The sequence below is a fragment of the Erinaceus europaeus genome, chromosome 4 (assembly GCF_950295315.1).
Source record: "Erinaceus europaeus chromosome 4, mEriEur2.1, whole genome shotgun sequence".
Lineage (NCBI taxonomy): Eukaryota > Metazoa > Chordata > Mammalia > Eulipotyphla > Erinaceidae > Erinaceus > Erinaceus europaeus.
In genome coordinates, this window is record NC_080165.1 from 129648964 (window position 1) to 129673125 (window position 24162).

At 38.4% G+C, this 24162-nt stretch overlaps 1 long non-coding RNA gene across 1 annotated transcript in view; it reads left to right on the forward strand.

Moving 5' to 3' along the window:
• The first annotated feature begins 6236 nt into the window (after window positions 1–6236).
• The window catches only part of LOC132538319 (uncharacterized), a 120565-nt gene continuing 102639 nt past the window's right edge, over window positions 6237–24162 (forward strand). The window contains exon 1 of the long non-coding RNA XR_009549713.1: window positions 6237–6404. This is a non-coding gene — a long non-coding RNA (uncharacterized LOC132538319). The remainder of the gene's footprint in view (window positions 6405–24162) is intronic.

Below are 24162 nucleotides of genomic sequence, written 5' to 3' on the forward strand. Positions count from 1 at the left end.
TCTAGAGCTGTGGTTCAGTTTTATTTTTCTCAAATATTTTATTTGTTTTGAGAGAGAGAGAGAGAGAGAGAGAGAGAGAACAGTGCCCTGCTCAGTCCTGACTTATGGTGGTACTGAGGATTGAACCTGAGACCTTGGAGCCTCAGGCATGAAAGTCTTTTGCATAACCATTATTATGTCTTCCCTGCCTGTGCTGTGATTCTCAACATCGGCTCATGTTTGAAAAACCCTACTTTTCTGGCCACACCGAACAATAAGTCAGAATCTTTGGTGCTATGACCCAGGCTTTAGTGTTTCTTTTTTTTTTTTTTAATATCTCCCTAAGGATATACCAAAGCACAGCTATGCTTGAGAAACCACTGATCAGAAGATTATTGTCCCTTTTTATTGGCAAGAACTGATGGATTCACTCCAAAGGTACTTTAGAATCACTCCATAAACTGAAAGTCAAATTACTCTATTACAATATACTGCAGCTGTGAAAACAAAACGTGCACCACATTATTTAAATAATAAGCCAGCACACATAGGATATGTTTGGCTTCACAGATCCTCAGAAATGTTATTATTTCTGGTCTTGCATAATTTTGCTATGGAGTTCCTGTAAAAAATTACATCTTGGGAATAGTGGTTGAAATACAAAAAATTAGCCATCGAGTTTCTCCCGAAGTGAGCCTGGCATTATTAGAAGGTGACATCTCCTTCTCAGGGATGGCATGTTTTAGGGCACAGTCTTGACTGTTGATTCTATTATATCCCAGCTTCTTCTCAATAAAGTAACAATTTTCCCTCTGGCATAGTCCTTCAAATAGCTAGTATTATTTCCGTTTCTCAAACACAAAGGGAAGTATTAATTTTAGATTGATCAGTAGTTCTTAAAATTTCCCTCCTTCGCTCAGAGGAAGGACATCAGTTGCAATTAATTTCGAGTAGCTGAAAAATTCTGAGCGGATTAAATAGAAAAGGTTTGATTATATGGGTAATGGGGAAATTCATATGACATTTGGAGACCTGAAGTACCAGATTCAAGACAAATGTGGAGGAACGATGTCCAAAGCACACTATAGAAGTTTTGAAGGGAAACTGCTGTTGCAGTTAGAATTGTCCTTATTGACATTTGTGCATCAGAAACACAATATTGCTGTCCCCTTGTGACTGAAAACTGGACACAATCCCACCACCATCCTCACCAGAGAACAAAATCAGCATCCTTCTTCATATTGCTTATGAAGTTCTCTTCCTAGAAAGGCTAATTTGAGTTTCAGAATCACTTCTAACTTCAGAGGCATTTTCTGCTTTGGCAAGTCAGGTCTCTTTTTATTTTTTAGTTATCTTTTATTTATTGGATAGAGACAGCTAGAAATTGAGAGGAAGGGGAGAGATAGATCGATAGACAGATAGATAGAGATCTGCAGTACTGTTTCACCACTTATGAAGCTTCTGCTCTGCAGGTGGGGACTGGGGACTTGAACCTGGATCCTTGAGCATTGTAATATATGCGCTCAACCAGGTGAGTTACCACCTGCTCCCAGCAAGTCAGGTCTTAAATGATAGGAAATTCCTCAAAGTTATGAAGGGTATTTCAAACATTTTGAAATAAAATGTGACAAAGTCTCTATTACCATTCCTAATCCTGCTTTTGCACTTTAACTTAGTATAAGCAACATCAATTTTATTTCACTTTAATAGGAACTATTCAAGATGTAAATAAAATGAAGATTAATTTGTGGATAAGTACTTTCAATTTGGAAAAGTTTTACATGGATTGTTTCAATATAGTGTCTCAAAATGCAGTGGATCAGCATATATACAGGGAACTTTAGTGCAGAGTGGAAAGTAGGAGAAAAAAAATTCTTTTAGAACTCATGTCTTTTAAATTAAATTATTTTTTAATGTAAAACTGGGCTATAAAACTGTAAATGCTTAGGGGCATAATTTCATCTCTCATCAGATTGTGTATTACCATGCTATCCTGCCACCAAAATGCTAATATCCTTCTCTCACTGAGGATTTGGGTTCCCCACCTACTTTGGTGATAGAAGTTCTTTGTCAGAATCACATGGCTTGTTTTTGTTTGGCTTTCTTTCTTTGTTTTTTTATTTCCTTTATATTTCACATATGAATAACATCATCTAGGGTTGGTGTTTTCTTTCTGACTTATTTCACTTGGTGTTGTCACCTCCAACTCCATCCATGAGTTAGCAAGAGATGATGCTTTCCTAATAGCCGAGCTATTCCATTTGGTACATGATATATATTTCAACTAGGGCATCCCACAGCTCTGGCTTATGGTGGTGCAAGTGACTGAACTTGGGACTTTGAAACCTCAAGCATGAAAGTTATTTGGAAAACCATTATGCTATCTGTCATGCTGTACGACCTCTTATTTTCTACTCATTGGTTGGTGGGCACTTTGTTTTGTAATCTTGGCGATTGCATATAATGCTGTGATAAAAAATAGGCATACATAAATCATTTTGGGTAATTGTTTTCTGTGTTCTTTGATGAGAAGCCCAGGAGAGGAATTCCCAGTTGGTATGGTGGGACTATTTTTAATATTTTGAGAAATACCCAAAGTGTTTTCCAAAGGGGATGGACCAATTTATATACCCACTAACAGTGTATTAGGGTTCCTTTTTCACCATATACTTACCACAAACTTGTTTCTTTGATTTTTCATATATGAAATTTTCACAGGTATGAGGTTTTTATCTTATTGTCTTGATTTGCATTTATTTGATCATCAGTAAAGATCAAAACTTCTGAATTTCTCTTTATCTTCTACCAGCATTTTATTGTATTTGTTTGCAGATAATAAATAAAGGACAGAAAGATGAGAAGAGACACCACAGCACTCATGTGCCACTTGTGAGGCTTCCCTTTGGCATGACACTCTTCCATAATGGCCAGAACTTCAAACCTGGGTCCTTGGGCATGAAAAATAGATACTCTACTGGCTAAGCTATCACCTGACTCCTTTTCTCATATCCTTATTGACCATATGAATATCTTCTCTGGTGAATTGTCTTTAGATCTCACCACTTAAAAAAAGAAATTTTAATTTTTTCTGTATGAGACACACAGAAAGAGAGAGGAAGGAGAATAGATTTGTGTTTCACATGAGACAGGAGATGAAAACAAGCCAGAGCACCGTCCTGGTACAGGTGGTGCCCAACCAGAAAGCTGAAGTGTGCAACTTTGATAGCCTACCAGTGGAACTGCTTCCTTGGTTGGCCACACCTCCATTTTTTGATGCAGGCTTTAGTTGTTGAAGTTTTGTGAGTTACTCATTTATCTTGGTTATCTTTCTTTCTTTCTTTCTTTCTTTCTTTCTTTCTTTCTTTCTTTCTTTCTTATTTTTTGTGTTTTTTATTTATTTAAAAAAAGGAGATATTAACAAAATAATAGGATAAGAGGGGTACAACTCCACACAATTCCCACCACCAGATCTCCATATCCCATCCCCTCCTCTGATAGCTTTCCTATTCTTTATCCCTCTGGGAGTATGGACCCAGGGTCATTGTGGGTTGCAGAAGGTGGAAGGTCTGGCTTCTGTAATTGCTTTTCTGCTGAACATGGTCATTGACTGGTCAATTCATACTCCCAGCCTGCCTCTCTCTTTCCCTAGTAGGGTGGGGCTCTGGGGAAGTGGAACTCCAGGACATATTGGTGGGGTCGTCTGTCCAGGGAAGTCTGGTGGGCGTCATGCTAGCATTTAGAACCTGGTGGCTGAAAAGAGAGTTAACATACAAAGCCAAACAAATTGTTGAACAGTCATGGACCTAAAGGCTGGAATAGTGCAGATGAAATGTTTGGGAGTCCTTTATTTTACAGATAGCTACTAGGCATATTTTATTTATATTTCAAAGACTTGTAGCTATAATAGTTTTTTTTTCCCTCTGAGTCTGAAATCTGATATGCAGGTGGATCCAAGTTATTGTCAGGGGAGGTGATGTCTATCTTGGTTATTAATACTGTATCATTCATATTTGTATTGTTATACTTATTTTGATTACATTGGTATAAGAATAGCCTCTCCTATTCAGTAGGGTCATTTTTGTCTTCATAGTGGTTCCTCTTGATGTGCCAAATCCATTATGATAAAAGTAACCTACTGATTTATTTATTTATTATTTTTTATATTACCTTTTTAATTTATTGAATAGAGACAGTGAGAAATAGAGGGAAGGGGGAGATAAAGAGGCAGTGAGAAAGAAAGACACTTGCAGCCCTGCTTTACCACTTGCAAAGATTTCCCTCAGCAGGTGGGGACCAGGGGCTTGAACCTGGATCCTTGTGCATTGTAACATGTGTGCTCAACTAGATGTGCCACCACTCAACCCCCTGATTCATTTTTTATTTTGTTTTCTTTGCAACATATATGTTCATGCTCATACAAAATGTAACTAATTATAATTTTTATATATTTTTTTCTAATTGAACAGCTTGACAGGTAAATTAATACAATTGTTTTTTTTTTTTTTTTTGCCTCCAGGGTTATTGCTGGGGCTCTGTGCCTGCACCATGAACCCACTGTTCCTGGAGGCCATTTTCCCCCCTTTTGTTGCCCTTGTTGTAGCTTTGCTGTGATTATTATTTTTGTTGATGTCGTTCATTGTAGGGTAAGACAGAGAGAAATGGAGAGAGGAGGGGAAGACAGAGAGCGGAGGAGAGAAAGAGACCTGCAGACCTGTTTCACCGCCTGTGAAGCGACTCCACTGCAGGTGGGGAGCTGGTCCTTGTGCTTTGTGCCACGTGCGCTTAACCCGCTGCACTACCGCCTGCCCCCACAATTGCTTATTTGCAAGATGTTGCAAGGTTTTATTAAACTTTATTTACCTTTCCTATTTTTTGTGTTATCTTTATTTATTTATTGGATAGAGACAGCCAGAAATTGAGAGGGAAATGGGTGATAGAAGAGAGACAGAGGGGTACCTGCAACACTGCATCACCACCCACAAAGCTTTTCTCATGGACATAGGGACTGGGTGCTCTAACCCAATTTCTTGTGCATTGTAACATGTGCGCTCAGCCAGGTGCATCACCACCCTGCCTCTATTCAATGTTTTCTCTATTATCAATAATAAATGTTCATAATAAATATTCAGTCATTATGAATTCAAATAGTCTTTTTTTTTCTGCCTCCGGGTTTATTGCTGGAGCTCATTGCCTGCACCACAAATGCACTGCTCCTGTAGTCTATTTTTTTTCTCCTTTTGTTGCCCTTGTTGTTTTATTGTTGCTGTGGTTATTATTATTCTTGTCACTGATGTCATTGTTGTTGGATAGGACAGAGAGAAATGGAGAGAGGAATGGGAGAAAAAGATAGACACCTGCAGACCTGCTTCACCGCCTGTGAAACGACAACCTGCAGGTGGGGAGCCAGGGTCTAGAACTGGAATCCTTAAGCTGGTCCTTGCGCTTGGCGCCACTTGCGCTTAACCCACAGGGCTAATTGTCCAGCTGCCCTAATAGTTTTTTTTTTTTATATAATTAAAAAGTTTTAGTCTCCATAGGTACATATTTCATATCTTATTTTTAAAAAAGTAATATTATTGCTTGTGCAGATTTTCTGTTGTTAACAATTACTTAACAATTCCCTCCACATGGTCATAAGGGAATTGGTTCATTTCTGAGTCTTCAGACTGATGACCTTCGTATCTCAACAGCAATATTGGCTCTTTCCTGTTTTTCATTCTGGCAGCCCACCCCCAAAATTTTAGATATTATATAATTGCACAAAGAACTTTTTTAAACAGATCTTTTTCCCCTTATAAATGTAGAGTGAAGTTTCATTACGCTTTGGGTTTCAGATATTCCCAGCAATGGCCTGTTAACTCATTATTATGGATGCTAGGGAAACTGATCATTTATCTCAATATTTTTCCTCATTTATATGATTTGAGCAATTCTTGTATTTGCCTTTTTTTGTCTGAACTTTATCTTAGGCTGAACCTGTCTGCCTGGACTTTGGGAATGGGGCCTTGTCAGTATTCCAGTGGCAGTCACACTATATCTTATATACCTTTGGGGAGTTTTGGGCGGCATAGTTTTCTTTCTCTTTCCTACTGAAAGCAGACTATTGTATCAGTCTATAGTCTTGAACTAGGATTCTTTGTTCCTTTGTCACATAAACCAAATTCTTGTTGTTTGTTTCTGTTTTTCCTCAAAGCATTCTTCCTTTGCCTCCCCACCCCAAAGGTTCCTATGACCTCTCAACATCTGTGTTTGAGCTGCTGTAGCAAGGATTTTACTAGGTTTTTTTTTTTTTCTTTCCCTCTTTCTTCTTGTAGGTGCACAAAAGCAGCAGCGCTTTGAATCTGTACCTCAGTGGCAGCTTATCACTGCCTCTCATTGAAGGAGTTCACTCTCCCCAGTTTCTTACCCTGCCTAGAATTTTCTTTGTAAGTACCACGTAAAGATATGCCCACGGGAAAAAAAAATTTGGATTAGCCCTCTATCTGAAATTCTAAATCATTCTTAACTGTTCACAATTGGCCTTTAGGGAATTGTTAAAAGTTTCAGCTGATTTATTCTTCCATATATTTTTTTGGCAGTCACCTCTTCCTCCTGTGTTGTGCCAAAAATGAAAGTTAATGTTTCCAATCTCTTTCCAGAGGGACTTGTCACACTTTGAAATTCTGTTCAGTTGGTTACCTTGTTACATGAGATTTCTAACAAGCTTAATATGTTTCTTTCCTTTCCTTCCTTTTTTTTTTTTTGTAGATTAGCTGCATTTTCTTGTTATTATCAAAGAAGTGTTTTCTCTTGCATATTTTTATACCGTATATTTGATTTAAACAGTTCTTTGTCTTTTAAAGTAATGAGAAAAATTCACACTTTAAATGTTTCTATATTTTTCATTCAGTACTTATTCTTTTTACTGTTTATATTTTCACTGGGTGATTTTTTTTTGTTTCACTCAAATATTTCTTAAATATGCTGATAACAAGCTTTGTCAAATTTTATGTGTCTAAAATGAGCTTTTTTTGCTTTTTGTTTAGAACTATTTCATTAGATACAGAAACCTATGTTGACAACTAGTTTTCCTTTCTAGGCTGTTAGTTGATCTATCTTTTGACTTCAATTATTACTTTTTTCCTCTAGAATTTACTCTCCTACATGTTTTTTTGTCTGTAAATAATGCATCTTTTCCTTTGGCTTCTAGTATTACAATAATTATCATTAATTATTATTAGCACCAGAGTCTTAAGCACACATGATCTCACTGTTCATGGGCCTGCTTTTTTATTTGTTTTATTTTGTATATATGAAGAGAAAAACAGAGGAGAGAAATCTTTATTAAAATTTTTAAATTATCTTTATTGATTTATTGGATAAAGACAGGCAGAAATCAAGAGGGAAGGGTGGGGGGGGAGGGTGGAGAGGAAGAGAGACAGAGAGAGACCTGCAGGTGGGGACCGAGGACTTGAATCTGGGTCCTTATGCATTGTAACATGTGCCCTCAACTAGGTGCACCACTACCTGGCCCCTGAGGAGAAAAATCTTAGCAGTAGAGCTTGTGATGCTGGAGTGTGAACCTGGTCAGGCATGTACCCTACTAGATATCTTCATTCTTCTAATATTATTCTTTTTATCTTTGTAGAAAAACAAATATCCAGTAGTTTTCCATCCTGTTAATATTGTTTTTATTCCCTCTTACCATGTAAAAACTATTTTTCTTTTTATTTACTCTGCATGAAGTTTACCAAACTTAAAGAATCTATGTGTTTTCTTTTTTCAAGTAGGAAAAACATGCTCATTATACCTTCAAATACTATTTGTCAATTTCTATCTCTGAAACTTTAATAGCATTTATGTAATTTAATATAGTTTATTGATTCAGTGTTTGCTACTCATGACTATCTTACTGGTATACTTTTACATTCAGTATTTTTCAGAGTACAATGTAATATTAATCAAGTTATCTTTTATTTTATTACTATTATTATTTTAAATTTTATTCATTTATTTTGGGTTAAGACAGAGTGAAATAGAGATGGAAACTGTGGGAATCAGGCTGTAGCGCAGCGAGTTAAGCGCAAGTGGCACAAAGTGCAATGACTGGCATAAGGATCCCGGTTCGAGCCCCCGGCTCCCCACCTGCAGGGGAGTCGCTTCACAAGTGGAGAAGCAAGTCTGCAGGTGTCTATCTTTCTTGCCCTCCTCTGTCTTTCCCTCCTCTCTCCATTTCTCTCTGTCCTATCCAACAATGACAACGACAATAATACTGCAACAATGAAACAATAAGTGTAACAAAAGGGAATAAATAAATAAATATTAAAAACTTAAAAAAAGAGAGAAGGAAACTGCTAGTAAAGCTTCCCCTTGCAGGTGGAGACTGGGGGCTTGAACATGGGTCCTGTGTTCTGTGATGTGTGTTCTTAACCAGGTGTGCCAATGTTTGGCTCCTCAAATAATCTTTTAAATACATACACTTTCAACTCTAGAATTTTAATTTTTTTTTTTGTTAGAGTTTAAAAATGATTCTTGAAATTCTTCATTACTTTGGTCACTGCATACCTCTTTTCCTATCATTTCCTTAACGTATATGTTGTACAAAATTCACATAGACTAATATACCTTAAAAAGACTTCCCAGGGGAGTCAGGCTGTAGCGCAGCGGGTTAAGTTCAGGTGGCGCAAAGCACAAGGACCGGCATAAGGATTCTGGTTCGAACCCGGGCTCCCCACCTGCAGGGGAGTCGCTTCACGGGCGGTGAAGCAGGTCTGCAGGTGTCTTTCTCTCCTCCTCTCTGTCTTCCCCTCCTCTCTCCATTTCTTTCTGTCCTATCCAACAATGACGACAACAACAATAATAACTACAACAATAAAACAAGGGCAACAAAAGGGAATAAATAAATAAAATAAAATAAAATAAAATAAAATAAAATAAAATAAAAAGACTTCCTAGGTATGGATTGACCAGTCAATGCCCGTGTTCAATGGGGAAGCAGTTACAGAAGCCAGACCTTCTACCTTCTGCATCCCACAGTGACCTTGGATCCATACTCCCAGAGGGATAAAGTAAAGCTATCAGGGGAGGGGATGGGATACGGAGATTTGGTGGTGGGAATTGTGTGGAGTTGTACCCCTCTTATCCTACGGTGTTTTAATGTCTCCTTTTTTAAATAAATAAAAAAATTTTTAAAAAGAAATTAAAAGGGGGGGGGAAAGAAGACTTCCCAGCTTCTTCTCATATGAAGACCCCTAGTTTAATTTGCCCTTTTCCCAGATTTGGGTGCCTATTTATTGAACAATTTGCTTTATATCATACCGCTTTTCAGCCACCAACTTGCAGGTGCTACTATGATGCCATTCTGACCTCCCTGGACAGACATCCTCATCAATGTGTCCTGGAGCCTCACTTCTCTGGAGCCCTAGGGAAAGATAGAAACAGGCTGGGAGTATGGATCCATCTGTTAATGTCCATGTTCAGTGGAGAAGCAATTACAAAAGTCAGACCTTCCATCTTTTGCATCCCATGGGGAAATTTGGTCTATACTTCCAGAGAGAGATAAAGAATAGGGACGCTTTCAACTACTTATTTGTACTGCTTTCTTCACAGCTTCTATGAATACAAGGTTTTGTCTGAACTTTGAAAGTTTGCAGTGACTTCCCTTTACTTGATTTTATATACTCCGCATATTGAACATTTTATGTTTCATTGTTCACTTTTGCTTTTTTGCTTACTCTATTTCAGACATTATAAGTAACTTCTTTTTTTAAAATTTATTTATTCCCTTTTGTTGTCTTTGTTGCTTTATTGTTGTAATTATTATTGTTGTCATCATTGTTGGATAGGACAGAGAGAAATGGAGAGAGGAGGGGAAGACTGAAAGGGTGAGAGAAAGATAGACACCTACAGACCTACTTCACCTCTTGTGAAGCGACTCCCCTGTAGGTGGAGAGCCGAGGGCTTGAACTGGGATCCTTATGCCGGTCCTTGCACTTTTTGCCACATGTGCTTAGACCTTTGCACTACCTACTGCCCGACTCCCTATAAGTAACTTCTTTTTTTCTTCTAATCTTCATGGATGTCTCATGAACAATATTCTCATTTATATATGAACAATATTCTCATTTATATATGAACAATATTCTCATTTATATATGAACAATATTCTCATTTATATATGAGAAATATATATATATATAAATATATATATATATATATATATATTCTAATGAAATATCATGTAATTTTCAGCATTATAAAAATCTGTTAGAATCAGTATGCAAATCTTGATTTCTGTGATTCCAAAGCTAATACCTGCAAACATTCATTATTTATAAATTAAATAACTTGCTCAGTGTTTTTATTACTAAATTTCTTATAGTACAAAGATTATTTTCTGCTACAGAAAATGATATTTACCCTGAAATCTACAAAATTGCAGAATAATGATACTAACTCTAGTGCCATAAATTTATTGGGTTATGCATATCACCTTAACTCATTTGTGGTTTAACAGCGCACCTTTTATTTAAAGTATTTTTGTTAGTTTCAGTATCAAAATTGAGAGACAAGACTATTGGTATTAAATGCAGAATAATTTAGAAGAAATAAGAGTGGCAATACCTAAATGATAACTGCTCAGCTGAAGGTGATTCAAATTACAGCTTAGGTGTTTTTCCACCATCATGCACCAGGGCCTCAAATGCCCTCCAGCTGCCTCCCTCCTGCTCCTTTCCCAGAGTCCTTTGCTTTGCTGCTAGTTTCTCTTTGTGTTTCTCCTTTCTGCTCTTGTTTCCTAAGTCCCACCTATAAGTCAGATCATGCCTCTCTTTTTGGTCTATCTCAACTTAACATAGTTCCTTCAAGTTCTAAGATGAGGCAAAGTATATGACCTCATAAATTTTTAACATCTGAGTAGTATTCATTGTGTATATAATCACAAATTTCTTAGCTACTGTCATTGGGCATCTGGGTTGAATAAATGTCATTGCTATCATATTCAAATGGTATTCAGGACCATTTAGAAAAGAAAATTCATTCATAATGTCCAGAAGTTAACTTGTTTTATTTTCTCTTCATGCCATAATCTATAAATCTACAGATACTGTCAAACAATTTTAGAGCAGGGGACAGTTGGTGGTTCTACCCATTAGTGTGCACACATTACCATGAACCAGGATCCAGGTTAAAGCTCCTGGGCCCCTCCTGCAGGAGGGGAAACTTAAGAAATATAATTTAAGAAACAAGAATAGAAAGGGGAAATATAAAGTAAAACCTTGGACTGGTTGAATGCACTGCATTCAAAGGATTTGGGGGAAGGAGGACAGAAGAAGGGTGAGGGTCGGGCTTTCAGGTCCTGATACAGAATAATGGACATAATTTGTGGGTGAGGGTTTTGCAGACGCCTTACTTTCTGTGATGAGAAATGGCACTCGGGTGCCAACAACTGTACTACAAGCCACTAACTGCCCAATAAATAATAAAGAAAAACTTAAAAATACTAATAAATATTAAAATAATTTTTAATAAGTAGGTGTTAGAATGAGGATGATTATCCAAATATTTTCATCAATTCTTTTATGTTATGAAAGCTCGGAGTAGCTAATACATAACAACGGTTCTTTCATATATTGTGAAGGTACTGATTAGCAAAAAAACAAACCAGAAAAACCTAGATTCTATTATTATTCAATTCTATCATTTGAGGGCGTAGATTACCTTATTTTTTCTTTTTTTTTTCCTTTTTCAGAAATTAAAAAAAAATTTTTCCTTTTGTTGTCTTTTTTTTATTGTTGTAGCTATTATTGTTGTTGTTATTGATGTCGCTATTGTTGGGTAGGACAGAGAGATATGGAGAGAGGAGGGGAAGACAGAGAGGGGGAGAGAAAGATAGACACCTGCAGACCTGCTTCACCGCCTGTGAAGCGACTTCCCTGCAGGTGGGGAACTGGGGGCTCGATTCCGGATCCTTACGCCGGTCCTTGCGCTTTGTGCCACATGTGCTTAACCCGCTGCTCTACTGCCCGACTCCCTTCCTTGTTATTTTTTAAGTAAATGTTTTTATTGTCTTTATTTACTTATTGGATAGAGACAGGGCAGTCAGATATCTAGAGGTATGTTTAGGGGATGAGAGACAGAGAATGCCTGCAGGGCTACTTCACCACTCACAAAGTGCTTCCCCCTTTAGGTATGGACGGGGGCTCCAATCCAGGTCTTTGTGCATTATAATATGTGGACCACCGCCCAGCTCCAGGGAGTTGACTTCAAATCAAAGTACTTTCAATAAATTTTTTATAATGCAAAGTCATAGATCATGTTATAGTATAAAACAAAAGTACATGATATACTGCATGATATCAGACAGGACTTCCCTTTTTTGTTATTTTTATTTATTGGATAGAGACAGAGAGAAATTGAGAAGGGAGGGGGAGATAGAGAGGGAAAGAGAGAGACACCCACAGTCCTGCTTCGCCACCAGTGAAGTTGCCCCCTTGCAGGCGGGAACTAGGGACTTGAACTCAGGTCCTTGTGCACTGTGATGCACCACCACCTGGCCCCCATTTCCTTTTCTATACAAAAAGGAAATGTTTAAGTGGTCCTTAGAAGAGTCTACATACAGGAAAAGAAGAAAGCTCTGAAGAAACCAAAAGAAAACTTCATGGAGTTTCTTGAAAAATGAGGTTGGAGTGAGAAATTGAGTATGAATTGGCAAGGGTTTATATACTTTATTTTGGTCACAGGCATAAGGAAAGTGGGAAATGAATCAAAGATTTTCACCAAAGAATGACAAAGAGACAGAAAAATACTCTTAACTGCATCATGAGATTTGGAGAGGAATAAGAATGGACAGTAGCACAAACTCGGATTACATTAGTTCAGATCTACTAGGAAATGAATGTCAGTAGGGTGTTAGAAGTGACACAGGCTTCTGTAATACATATGAATAGACATGGGCCCTAGGCCAGGTCGATGGAGTTTACAGTTATTGGTATTTATATACTTTCCCCATATTTGAAAACTACTCTCTGCCCTGATCCAGCATTCTAGTCCTTTTCCCAATTCTGACACAATCTTCCCACACAATATTTTTATCTTACATACGTGTTAGCTGTTGGGCTCAGGCAAAAATTAGTAAAGTCATGGCCCCCTTGGAATATATGTAAAATGGACTGCCTAGCTTCTTTCAACATGAAGACCCCAAATCTCATCTGCTATTTTCTTACCTTTAGGTTCCTGATTATTAAACAATTTGTTCTGCTTTATATCTTAATGCTTTTCTACCACTAAGTTGCAGATGCTACCATGACATCAACCTGACTTACTTGGGCAGAAAACCTCTCCAGTGTGTCCTGGAATCCCACCTCCCAGAGCCCTACCTCACTAGGGAAAAATAGAAACAGGCTGGGGGTATGGATCGACCTGTCAACACCCACATACAGTGGAGTATCAACTACAGACACAGATCTTCCACCTTCTGCACCCCATAAAGATCTTTGGTCCATATTCCCAGAAGGATAAAGAAAAGGGAGGCTTCCAATAGAGGTTATGGGATGTGGAACACTGGTGGTGGGAATTGTATGGAATTGTACTCCTCTTATCACACAAACTTATCCATCATTATTAAATCTATAATAAAATAAAAGTGTATAAATAAATTTAAAAAACAACAACAAAAATTAAGAAATGCAATATATTTATTGATGGTGGTGCTTCTGGAAGATACAGAAAGAGAAGCTGAAATGCCTAGGAAATGATTTCAGTCTATAATGCAAGTCCATAACCTCTGAAAGAGAGGTGTCAGGAGGACCATTGAGTAGAAAGAGTTATAATTTGCTAAGCATCTTTGATAAAGTCTAAGTCAGTTCCATGAAGAGTTGTAGTGCAATTATTATTATTTTTTCTCCAGGGTTATTGCTAAGGCTCAGTACCTGCTCAATGAATCCACCACTCCCAGTGTCAATTTTCTTTTCTTTGATAGGAGAGAAATGGAGAAGGAAGGGGGAAAATAGAGAAGGAGAGAGAAAGAAACACCTGCAATATTGCTTCATCCCTTATGAAGCTTTCCTCCTTCAGGAAGGTACCAGGGTCTTGAAACCAGGTCCTTTTTCATAGTGATGTGTGTGTGTGTGTGTGTGTCTGTGTGTTTTGCTTGGCAAACCACAGCTCAGCCCCTTCTGAACCAGGTCCTTTTTTATAGTGGTGTGTGTGTTCTATTTGGCAAACCACAGATCAGCCCCTCCAGAACAATGATTTCTCACAGAGAAGTTCCACTTCGTCTTGCAAGACCAAATCATCAATAGAAGCTTCTATGATAACAATTTCTGACCTCGGGTTAAAAGGTAAAGCAAGCCTGGAAACAGCAGCCTCTAACTATAGTCTTTATGGCTGATTCTCTCTTCCTTCAGGAAAAGTGCCTCCAAGGCTGAGGAGATAGCATAATTATGGAAAATACAAAATGGCGGAGGTTATGGAAAATACAAAATGGCTGAGGCTCTGACAAAACTAGGCTCAATCTCCAGCACTACCATAAGCCATAGCTGAGCAGTGCTCTGGTAAAGAAAAAAACGCAAGAGAATAAATCGGAGGAAAAAAGTGTCTCTGTTACAGAAAGAAAGAAGTTTAAAGATTCAGGGAAGAAATGAAGTAAGAAGCTGTAAAGATATAGATGAAACAAAAGGCCGGCATAAAATTGCTCACCTTGGTAATGTGCTATATTGCCATATGTGTGACCCAGTTTTGAGCCCAGGCCTCACTACATTTAAACAAGTTTCAGTGCTGTGGTCTCTCTGCCTCTGCCTCTTTGTTTCTCTGTCTCTAAATGAAATGGAGGGGGGGAGAAGGAAAGATAATAGAATCAAGAGATATTTAGGAAGAATAGAAACAATAAAAGGACAACATGAAGACCTTGGCTTGCATAAATGCAGTTCTCTGAGACACAGAGCTCTGAATTTGGTCTAGGTGTCTGTAGTTGTTCCAATCAGTCAGTCAGTCAGTCAGTCAGTCAGTCAGTCAGTCAGTCAGTCAGTCACTCACTCACTCACTCACTCACTCACTCACTCACTCATTCACTTAGTCACTGGTTAAGTAGCTTGTTAACCAATCTTGGTGGAGACTTGAAGAGAAAATCATGAATTTCATTTTAAACATCTTAAAATGAGAGGCATTCAACAAAAATACTTGACATATTAAGTTATAGTCAGTCAGGAGGTTTCATATTGTCAGAGTGAAAATAAGGAAGAAGCTAAAATTAAACCTTAATGAAGTTTCCAAATGAATAGACAAAGAAACATAGAAAAAAGAGGAACAGTGAGATAAATATGTGTGATTACTATGTGTTGGAATTGTTTAAAGAACTATATAATTAGGGATATAAACAGGAGAAAATCGTAAAGAAACACCTATTAGTAAGGAAAAATAGAAATCCCTTCATTTTTTTACACAATGTTGTTTAAACTGAAAGAAAAACAACTTCAAGAAAAATTGTTAAAACTAACAGTGCCTTCTGTTGGAGCTTAAGTGTCTTAAAATCCGCAGAGAATCATATTCACTATATATAAAGAAGAGGATTTCAAGTTCCCAACAACAACTTGCCATCTAGGTGCCCTAAAGCAAAATGTCTCGCTAAGGAACTCTTAATGGGTCGATATGATGAGAAAAGCTGTATAGAGGCACCAAGGTCATCCTCAAACCAAAGCTGGAGACCTAGAAATCTTGGTAGCAAGTTAGGGTAAAATACATGTCCTAAAGCTAGGGAAAGGTAACTCAAAGCTTCCAAAATTTGAGGCAAATTTTGTTTTGAAGAGGAAAATAAAATTTAATGCATACTCTTTGAAGAAACTCTGGTGGGCCAATAGCAATATAGTGTGCTGATCAGTAGATGTCATATATGCTTTTTAAAAATTTTATTTATTTCCCTTTTGTTGCCCTTTTTATTGCTGTTGTAGTTGTTGTTGTTACTGATGTCATCATTGTTAGACAGGACAGAGAGAAATGAAGAGAGGAGGGGAAAGCAGAAAGGGGGAGAGAAAGAGAGACACCTGCAGACCTGCTTCACCGCTTGTAACACCCTTTCCCCCTGCAGGTGAGGAGCCTGGGCTTGAACTCGCATCCTTACACTGGTCCTTGAGCTTAGCGCCATGTGCGCTTAACCTGCTGGGCTACCGCCCAACTCCCGCTTTTTTTTTTTCCTTAGTTATATTATATATAAAATGACACTGATGAAGGATTTTCAACTGATAGTTTAATATGTCAGTGAGAAAGTATTAATTGATTGATTTTCCTGCAATAGATTTTCTGTGTTGGTAAACATATTTTTCTTTCAAAAGTGCTTATCTCTGTTGTCTAGGAAGCATAATAATGGATATTATATTATTATTATTATATTATATAGCAATATAGTATGCTTATCAGTAGATGTCATATATGCTTTTTAAAAATTTTACTTATTTTTACTTTTGTTGTCCTTTTTTATAGTTGTTGTAGTTATTATTGTTGTTGTTATTGATATTGTCATTGCTAGATAGGACAGAGAGAAATGGAGAGAGGAGGGGAAGACAGAGAGGGGGAGAGAAAGATAGACACCTGCAGACCTGCTTCACTGCTTGTGAAGCGACTCCCCTGCAGGTGGGGAGCCGGGGGCTCGAATCGGGATCCTTACATTGGTCCTTGGGCTTTGCACCACGTGTGCTTTACTCGCTGTGCTACGACTCCCCTTTTGCCCATTTTTAAAATTCATTTCTATGGCTCTGCCATTCCTTCCTTTTTTATTTATTTTTATTTTTTAATCTTTATTTGTTGGATAGAGACAGTCAGAACTTGAAAGGGAAGGGGGTGACAGGGAGGGAGAGAGACAGAGAGACACCTGCAGCACTACTTCACCACTTGTGAAGCTTTACCCTTGCAGGTAGGGACCAGGGGCTCGAACCTGGGTCCTTGCACACTGTAATATGTGCGCTCAACCAGGTGTGCCACCACCTGGCCCCTCATTCCTTCCTTTCTAAGTCACATCTATACTTATTACTACTTCTGAGTATCCTTCATTTTTCTTCTTCCCTCTCAGATAAGCAAAACAATGTCTGACTTCCTCTGGTGTTTTCCAGATTCTCTTCCCTTTCAGTGATTATATAAAAGCAAAGTTTATCTGCTGACAAATGTTTCAGTCTTTGCCTAATATTTCTCCCTTCTGGGAATATGGGCCAATATTTATTTTGGGGAGGGGGATACAGAAGGAAGGACTCCCGCTGTAATTGTTGCTGTAATTGGTTCTCTGATGGACAGGGACATTGGCTGGTTGATCCATGCCACCAGACTCTCTCTTAGTAGGATTGAGCTCTGGAGAGGTGAGATCCTGGGACACATTGGTGAGGTTGTCTGCCCAGGAATGTTAGGATGAAATCATAGTAGCATCTGCAACGTAGCTGAAAGGCAGTAAGATATAAAGCACCAAAAAAAAAAAAAAATGTTAAGTAGGAACCAGAGAGTAGGAATAGGCTTGAATGAGAATAGAGATCATAGGGTGGAAATAAGTTAGGCTGTCTATTTTAGGTATATTCCTAGTACCCCAGGACTTTAGTAATCCTTACTTGTGTTTGATAGCTAACATGTAGGTGAACTAAAAGTATTGTCTGGGAGGATGGTGTCAGAGTAGGGCCCATGTATATTCATAGTTAGGGCAGGAATCTGTATAACCTCCAAGTCCTTGTCAGTCTGAGCTTGCAGTTCACAGTTACAGTTGGGAACATTCTAGGGTACACTCATTGGACCAGTCTTCCTCAAGTGGCAGAAAAGGATGACCCACCCTTCCTTTCATGAGTAGGACAGTCCTTACCATTCCTACTTTATAGTGAGGTAAAGTACTGAAGAGGCCCATCAAATGTTTTATGATGAGATTCCTGATGAAAGTGACCAGTGGTAGTATAGAGAGGGATCTGTTAGAGGTCTAGGCCCATCGTATATATGGAGAAATCCAAGGGTTCCTTGACTAGGATACCAGATGGTGAAATCCAGTCCACTCTTTTAGGGTCCAGTTTCATATTGATCCTAACAAGAAATATTCAAGTAATTATTATCATTTTGAATTATCAAATATTTTCCAATTCTTTATTAAATTTAGTATCTTATTTATGTAATTATTTAATAATAATTTAATAGTTTAGCAAATTTTTAAAATGTCACTTTGGCTAAATTCCCCCTCCACTATTATTGCTTCTAGCTTGGTGTCGTATGCTTTACATTGGTTTGTTCTAGCCCTCCCCCGCCAAGAGAATTGGATCAGTCCAGTTAATTTTGTGGGCCCGCTTGGCCCCGCCCCAGGGAACCCTGAGAGAGGGTTCCTGAGTTCGAGAGTGCCAGAGTTTCAGAGGGTTCCCGAGTACGAGAGTTCAAGAGTTCCAGAGTGACAGAGTTAGAGAGTCCCAGAGTTGGAGAGTTCTTGAGTTCCAGAGAAAGAGAGAGTGCTTTGCCGCCGCAAAGAGACAGCAGAGTTCTGTTTGGTGATTAGTTTGTCTTAGTTTATGAATCGTAGTTCCTGAATAAAGAAATACAGCTTCCCTGCCCAGCCGTTGTCTCTGCGTCTCTGTTACCCGCCCGTGAAGCTAGCCCGGCCAGCTGGAACGTCGGAAATTTTAACAACAGCTTGGTATGGTAGATCTTTCTTATAGTACTTAGAATTCATGTGCAAATGTGTGTGTGGACCCAATTGTGTGCCTGCTGCCTCGTAATTTAATTCACACAGAATGCAAGTAGTGAAGTCTTATTTTTCTGTATAGTTGAGAGCTCTAGTTCCTCACTCTGCTGTCTAATTTGCTACTGGATAAAAGGATAAACCAGTTTCGGTTTTTTGGGTCTGAAACATATGTCAACTAGACCACACAAGGCATAAGAGGAGAAATACTTTTTTTGGAAGAAGTAGAAAAGCACCTGTTGATACTATGAAATATGCTAGTATTTGTTAGGTGAGTATTGCTTTGGAATTGTAAAACACTTGCTAACAGTTTCCACTTTAGGAAGGTTACTGCTGAAAAATACCAATCTAGCATTATGCTTGCTTTTCATAATGTTTTGAGAACATTAGCTCTGAAATTATTACAAATGATTCAGATCTGCACAAGCTTTATAACGTGAGTATTTACTATGGCATGGGGAAGTGGATAAAGAAAATTGCCTAGCAAAACCCTCATATATCAACAAAAAACAATAAACAGTATTTGCACTGAATGTTTGCTCCTTAATCTATGTAATTTACAGTATCTGTAAATGTTATTTTGTTATTTGATTTGGAAATTCAAATGTGCTTTCAGAAACATAAAATGATAATTTTGTGAACTATAATGACTTCTTTCATGTTAATTTTCACGTATCTTTTAAAAATCAAATTATACATTTATAATAACTTTTCAGTATTTATTTTCAATTTGATCAAGGGTAACTTGCTAAGTCGGTTAATCTCATAAGCCTCAATTCAATTCTCAATACCAAATAAAACCAAGAAAGATAAAACGTAATCATTAATGATCTGTCACTAATGTCTCTTTCTCTCACACAAACGTAATACTGACATGTAAATGATCAGACAGATCTACTTTGATAACAGTATCTTCACTGGTTAGTTGTTTGTAGGTAAAAATAAATAAGATTTTTTCAATCATCAAATCCAATGACAATTAGGAAAATGTTTAACTTGTCAACAGTTGTTTTGAACATGAATGTGACTGAAAGGGAATATAGAAGCCATAATACAAGTTGATGAATATCATAACCAAGTTTTAGCGCATGAACACAGTTGAACAAATTTATCTTATTTTAATTTTCATTATACTATGCAAGAAAAATTGTGCCAGAGAATGAACTTGGGACTTCTGAGGACCTGAGGTATACAATCTAGGTACTCTATTGTTATATCCGCCTCCTGGTCTGGGGAGCTATCAAAGTATATTTCTGAAGGTTTAATTGAAATAACATTGAGTTACATTACTGTAGTAGTGCATTTTCAATTCTTTAAGTTGTCAAGCTCCATCTAAGATGGGCTGAAAATGGCGAAATCACCATTTTGGATACCTGAGTAGTATTCCATTGTGTATATAGACTACAAGTTGATCAGCCACTCATCTGTTTGTTGGACACCTGGGTTGCTTCCAGGCTTTAGCTATTACAAATTGTGCTGCTATGAACATAGGTATACACAAATCTTTTTGGATGGGAGTGTTTGGTTCCTTAGGATATATCTCCAGGAGAGGAATTGCAGGGTTATAGGGTAGGTTCATTTCTAGCCTTCTGAGAATTCTCCAGACTGCTCTCCACAGGGGTTTTACATTTACAATTTACATTCCCACCAGCAATGCAAGAGGGTTTCTTTGTCTCCACAAAAAAGAAGAAATCATTTTAAGTGAAATAAGTCAGAAACAGAAAGAATATGGGATGATGTCACTCTCAGGCAGAAGTTGAAAAACAAGATCAGAAGAGAAAACTCTAAGCAGAATTTGAACTGAAGTTGGTGTATTGCTCCAAAGTAAAAGACTCTGGGGTGGGGGTGGGGGGTTCAGGTCCTAGAACAGGATGGCAGAGGACCTAGTGGGGTTTGTATTGTTATGTGGAAAACTGAGAAACGTTATGCATGTACAAACTACTGTATTTACTGTGGACTAAACCATTAATCCCCCAATAAAGAAATAAAAAAATAGAAATCAATTAAGCTGTCATACTACACTCACCACCAAGGCGTCAAAGCGGACCCCCTGCAGGTAGGGAATGGGAGCTCCTACCTAGATCCTTGCTAGGGTCCTTGCACTTACTATGTGCACTTAATCTGGTGATTCACTGCCCCAACCCTTCTGCCAATATGTATCTTTTTTAATTTGCTCATTCATTTGAAACTGAACCAAACTAAGCACCTTTTAGTTTATCTGCCCACTGCTGACAAAAGTTTGTAACCTCATTTGTGATAGTGAAAGGTGGTTTATTGGCTGTCATGTTCAGGCAAAAATTAGCAAAGTCATGGGCCCCTTGGAATATACCTAAAATAGACATACTAGCTTTTTCCAAAGTGGGGATCCCCAAATTCATCTGCTATAGTCTTGCCTTTAGGTTCCTGACTATTACACAATTTGTTCTGCTTTATATCTTACTGCTTTTTCAGACACCAAGTTGCAGATGCTACCATGATGCCCACCAGACTTCCCCAGGCAGAGTACTTCATCAATGTACCCTGGACCCCCACCTCTCCAGAGCCCTGTCCTACTATGGAAAGATAGAAACAGTTGCAAGTATGGATTGGCCTGCTGACACCCATGTTCAGTGGAGAAGCAATTACAGAAGCCAGACCTTCCACCTTCTTTTTTTAAATTATTATTATTATTTTTTTATAAAAAGGAACCATTGACAAAAAACATAGGATAAGAGCGGTACAACTCCATATAATTCCCACCACCAGAACTTCGTATCCCATCCCTTCCCTTTATAGCTTCCCTATTCTTTATCCCTCTGGAAGTATGGACCCAGGGTCACTATAAGGTGCAGAAGGTGGAAGGTCTGGCTTCTGTAATTGCTTCCCTGCTGAACATGGGCATTGGCAGGTCAATCCATACTCCCAGCCTGTCTCTCTCCTTCCCTAGTGGGGTGGGGCTCTGGGGAACTGGAGGTCCAGGACACACTGGTGGGGTCATCTGCCCAGGAAAGTCCTTTTGGTATCATGGCAGCATCTGAAACCTGGTGGCTGAAAAAGAGTTAACATATAAAGCCATACAAATTGTTGATTAATCATGAACCTAAAGGCTGGAGTATTGTAGATGAAGATTTGGGGTCTTCGTTTTGGAAATAGCTAGTGGGTCTATTTTAGTTTTATTCCAAAGGGCCCATGACTTTATCAGTTTTTATCCTGAGACCTTCCATTTCAGCACCCCATAATGATCCTGGGTACATGCTCCCAGAGGGATAATGAACAGGAAAGTTTTCAAGGGAGGGGATGGGATAGGGAAAAAATATTTCTTTGATTATAGATGTCCCAACATCACTCACAGAGCCTTCCTATTTGTGATGTAATAAGAAGCAAGACCTTTTTTTTTCAGTTTTTTAAAAATTACTTTTATTTATCTATTTATTTATTTGATAGAGGTAGTCAGAAATCGAGAGGAAAGAGTGAAATGAAGAGGAAGAAAGACAGAGAGACACTTGCAGCACTGCTTCACCACTTGCAAAGCTTTCACCCTGCAGGTGGGGACGGGGACTTGAATCTGGATCCTTGCGCATAATGACATAAACACCCAACCAGCTGTGCTACCGCCTGGCCCCTGGAAGCAAGATATTTATGCTCATATTTATTCTTCTTGTTCACTCCAAGTCTCACAGGATGACACAGAGCAATCCAGGTGGACGTGTTGTATTAGGCTAACAGGAAAATTACCGACTGTTTTAGTGGAAGTTAGGAGTTTTCCTTATCTGTCCTACTAAGAATAAAATGCTGCTGGCTGCAAAAGTGTCCAACCACCCAGGGAAAATCTAAGAACAAAATGGGAAATGACAGAACTTATGGTCAAGGCCCTGAATAAAATGCCACCTGGCTTGTTTATGGGGAATGAAGTCCACTTGTCAATAACAACAGGTGGACCAGGCACAGAGAGGAGAGAGAGGTGGCAAAAGATGGCCCTGTGCTTTAATATAAGGTCATTGTGATAAATTTGCACTGCAGTTCTTTTCTTTTCTTTTCTTTTCTTTTCTTTTCTTTTCTTTTCTTTTCTTTTCTTTTCTCTTCTCTTCTCTTCTTTCATCCTTCCTTACTCCCTCTCTTTCTCTCTCTTTCTTTTTCTTTTCACTTCCAGGGTTATTGCTGGGGCTCAGTGCCTGCACTACAAATCCACTGCTCCTGGAAGCCACTTTTTTCCATTTTGTTGCCCTTGTTGTCATTATTATTGTTATTGTTGCCATTTATATTGTTGTTGGATAGGACAGAGAGAAATCGAGAGATGAGGGGAGACAGAGAGTAAGAGAGAGAGATAGACACCTGCAGACCTGCTTCATCATTTGCCAGGAGCCAGAGACGACCAGAACTGCCCCTGTGGCTGCAGACAGACTATGACCCACATAGTAGACGACTGCCACCTCTCCAGATTCAAAGGAGGTCTCGTAACTTTACATCAGGCTCAACCTGACGCTGTTGACTGGCTACGGAAGAAGGGCAAACGCTAGAAGAAGAAGGGGCTCAAAATGGGATCCTTATCCTCCCTGATCCTTGTGCTTTGCCACGTGCGGTTAATCCGCTGCACTACCGCCTGACTTCTGCATTGCAGTTTTTGCCCTCTTCCCCCCTCCCCGTGAGTTTTTCTGTATGTATCATGTATAAGCATAAGTGTAGAATACTACTGATTCATGGTTAAGTCCCAGCTTGTTTATGAATCATGCAATTTTAAGCTCCTCCCAAATTTTTGCTTTAAAACACACTCAAACCTGTATTGAATTTTTTTCACCTGTCTTTCTTGGAGGAAATGTAAGGTAATATATTAAATATCATTTTTCAAAGGGGTTCTTTTCCCTTTGATTTCATGCAAGTTTTCAAATATTTAGTGTAAACTTCCATGAATCCTGTAGGTGGCAGCACGTTTCTGCTATTGGATTACTCTTCAAGTACTCGCCCCCCCACCCCCTTCTTTCTGAAGAGTAGCCTGAAATTAGATGTAGGAATGCAATCTGTGGTGGTTATGTACTAAGCTACACAATACACAAGTGGGGTGTTTTTCTCAGTTTGACTTCCTAAAGACAATTTTCTGTTATTGGTTTTGAGAAGCAATCCCATACCCTTTATTTGAATAAAGATTGGGTCACATTTGTTTGGATCTAAAAGAAAAAGCTAAACCAAAAACAGGGTATTCTTAACCAAAGCAGTATCGGGGAGCATTCTGTTATCACTCCTTGACAATACACTTAGGCATTTATGCACTTTTTTTATATACAGTGACTTGCATGATTTATATGGAATTCCAAAAGCAACGATCCAGTAAATTTACTAACAGTTCCAGTAAATTTGCTTCACGGATTCTGCTTTTGATGATTGCCTTCTGCTCTTGGCATTTTCTGCCTAATATACCATGTAATATGGTTCACACTGAGAGTTTTATTTTATCAAATCATTCACTGGAGACGTCTTTCACTGTGTATTAAATTGGAGTCACTGATGGTTGGAAATGTATTGCTTTTGAAGACTTTATTAGGGCTGTC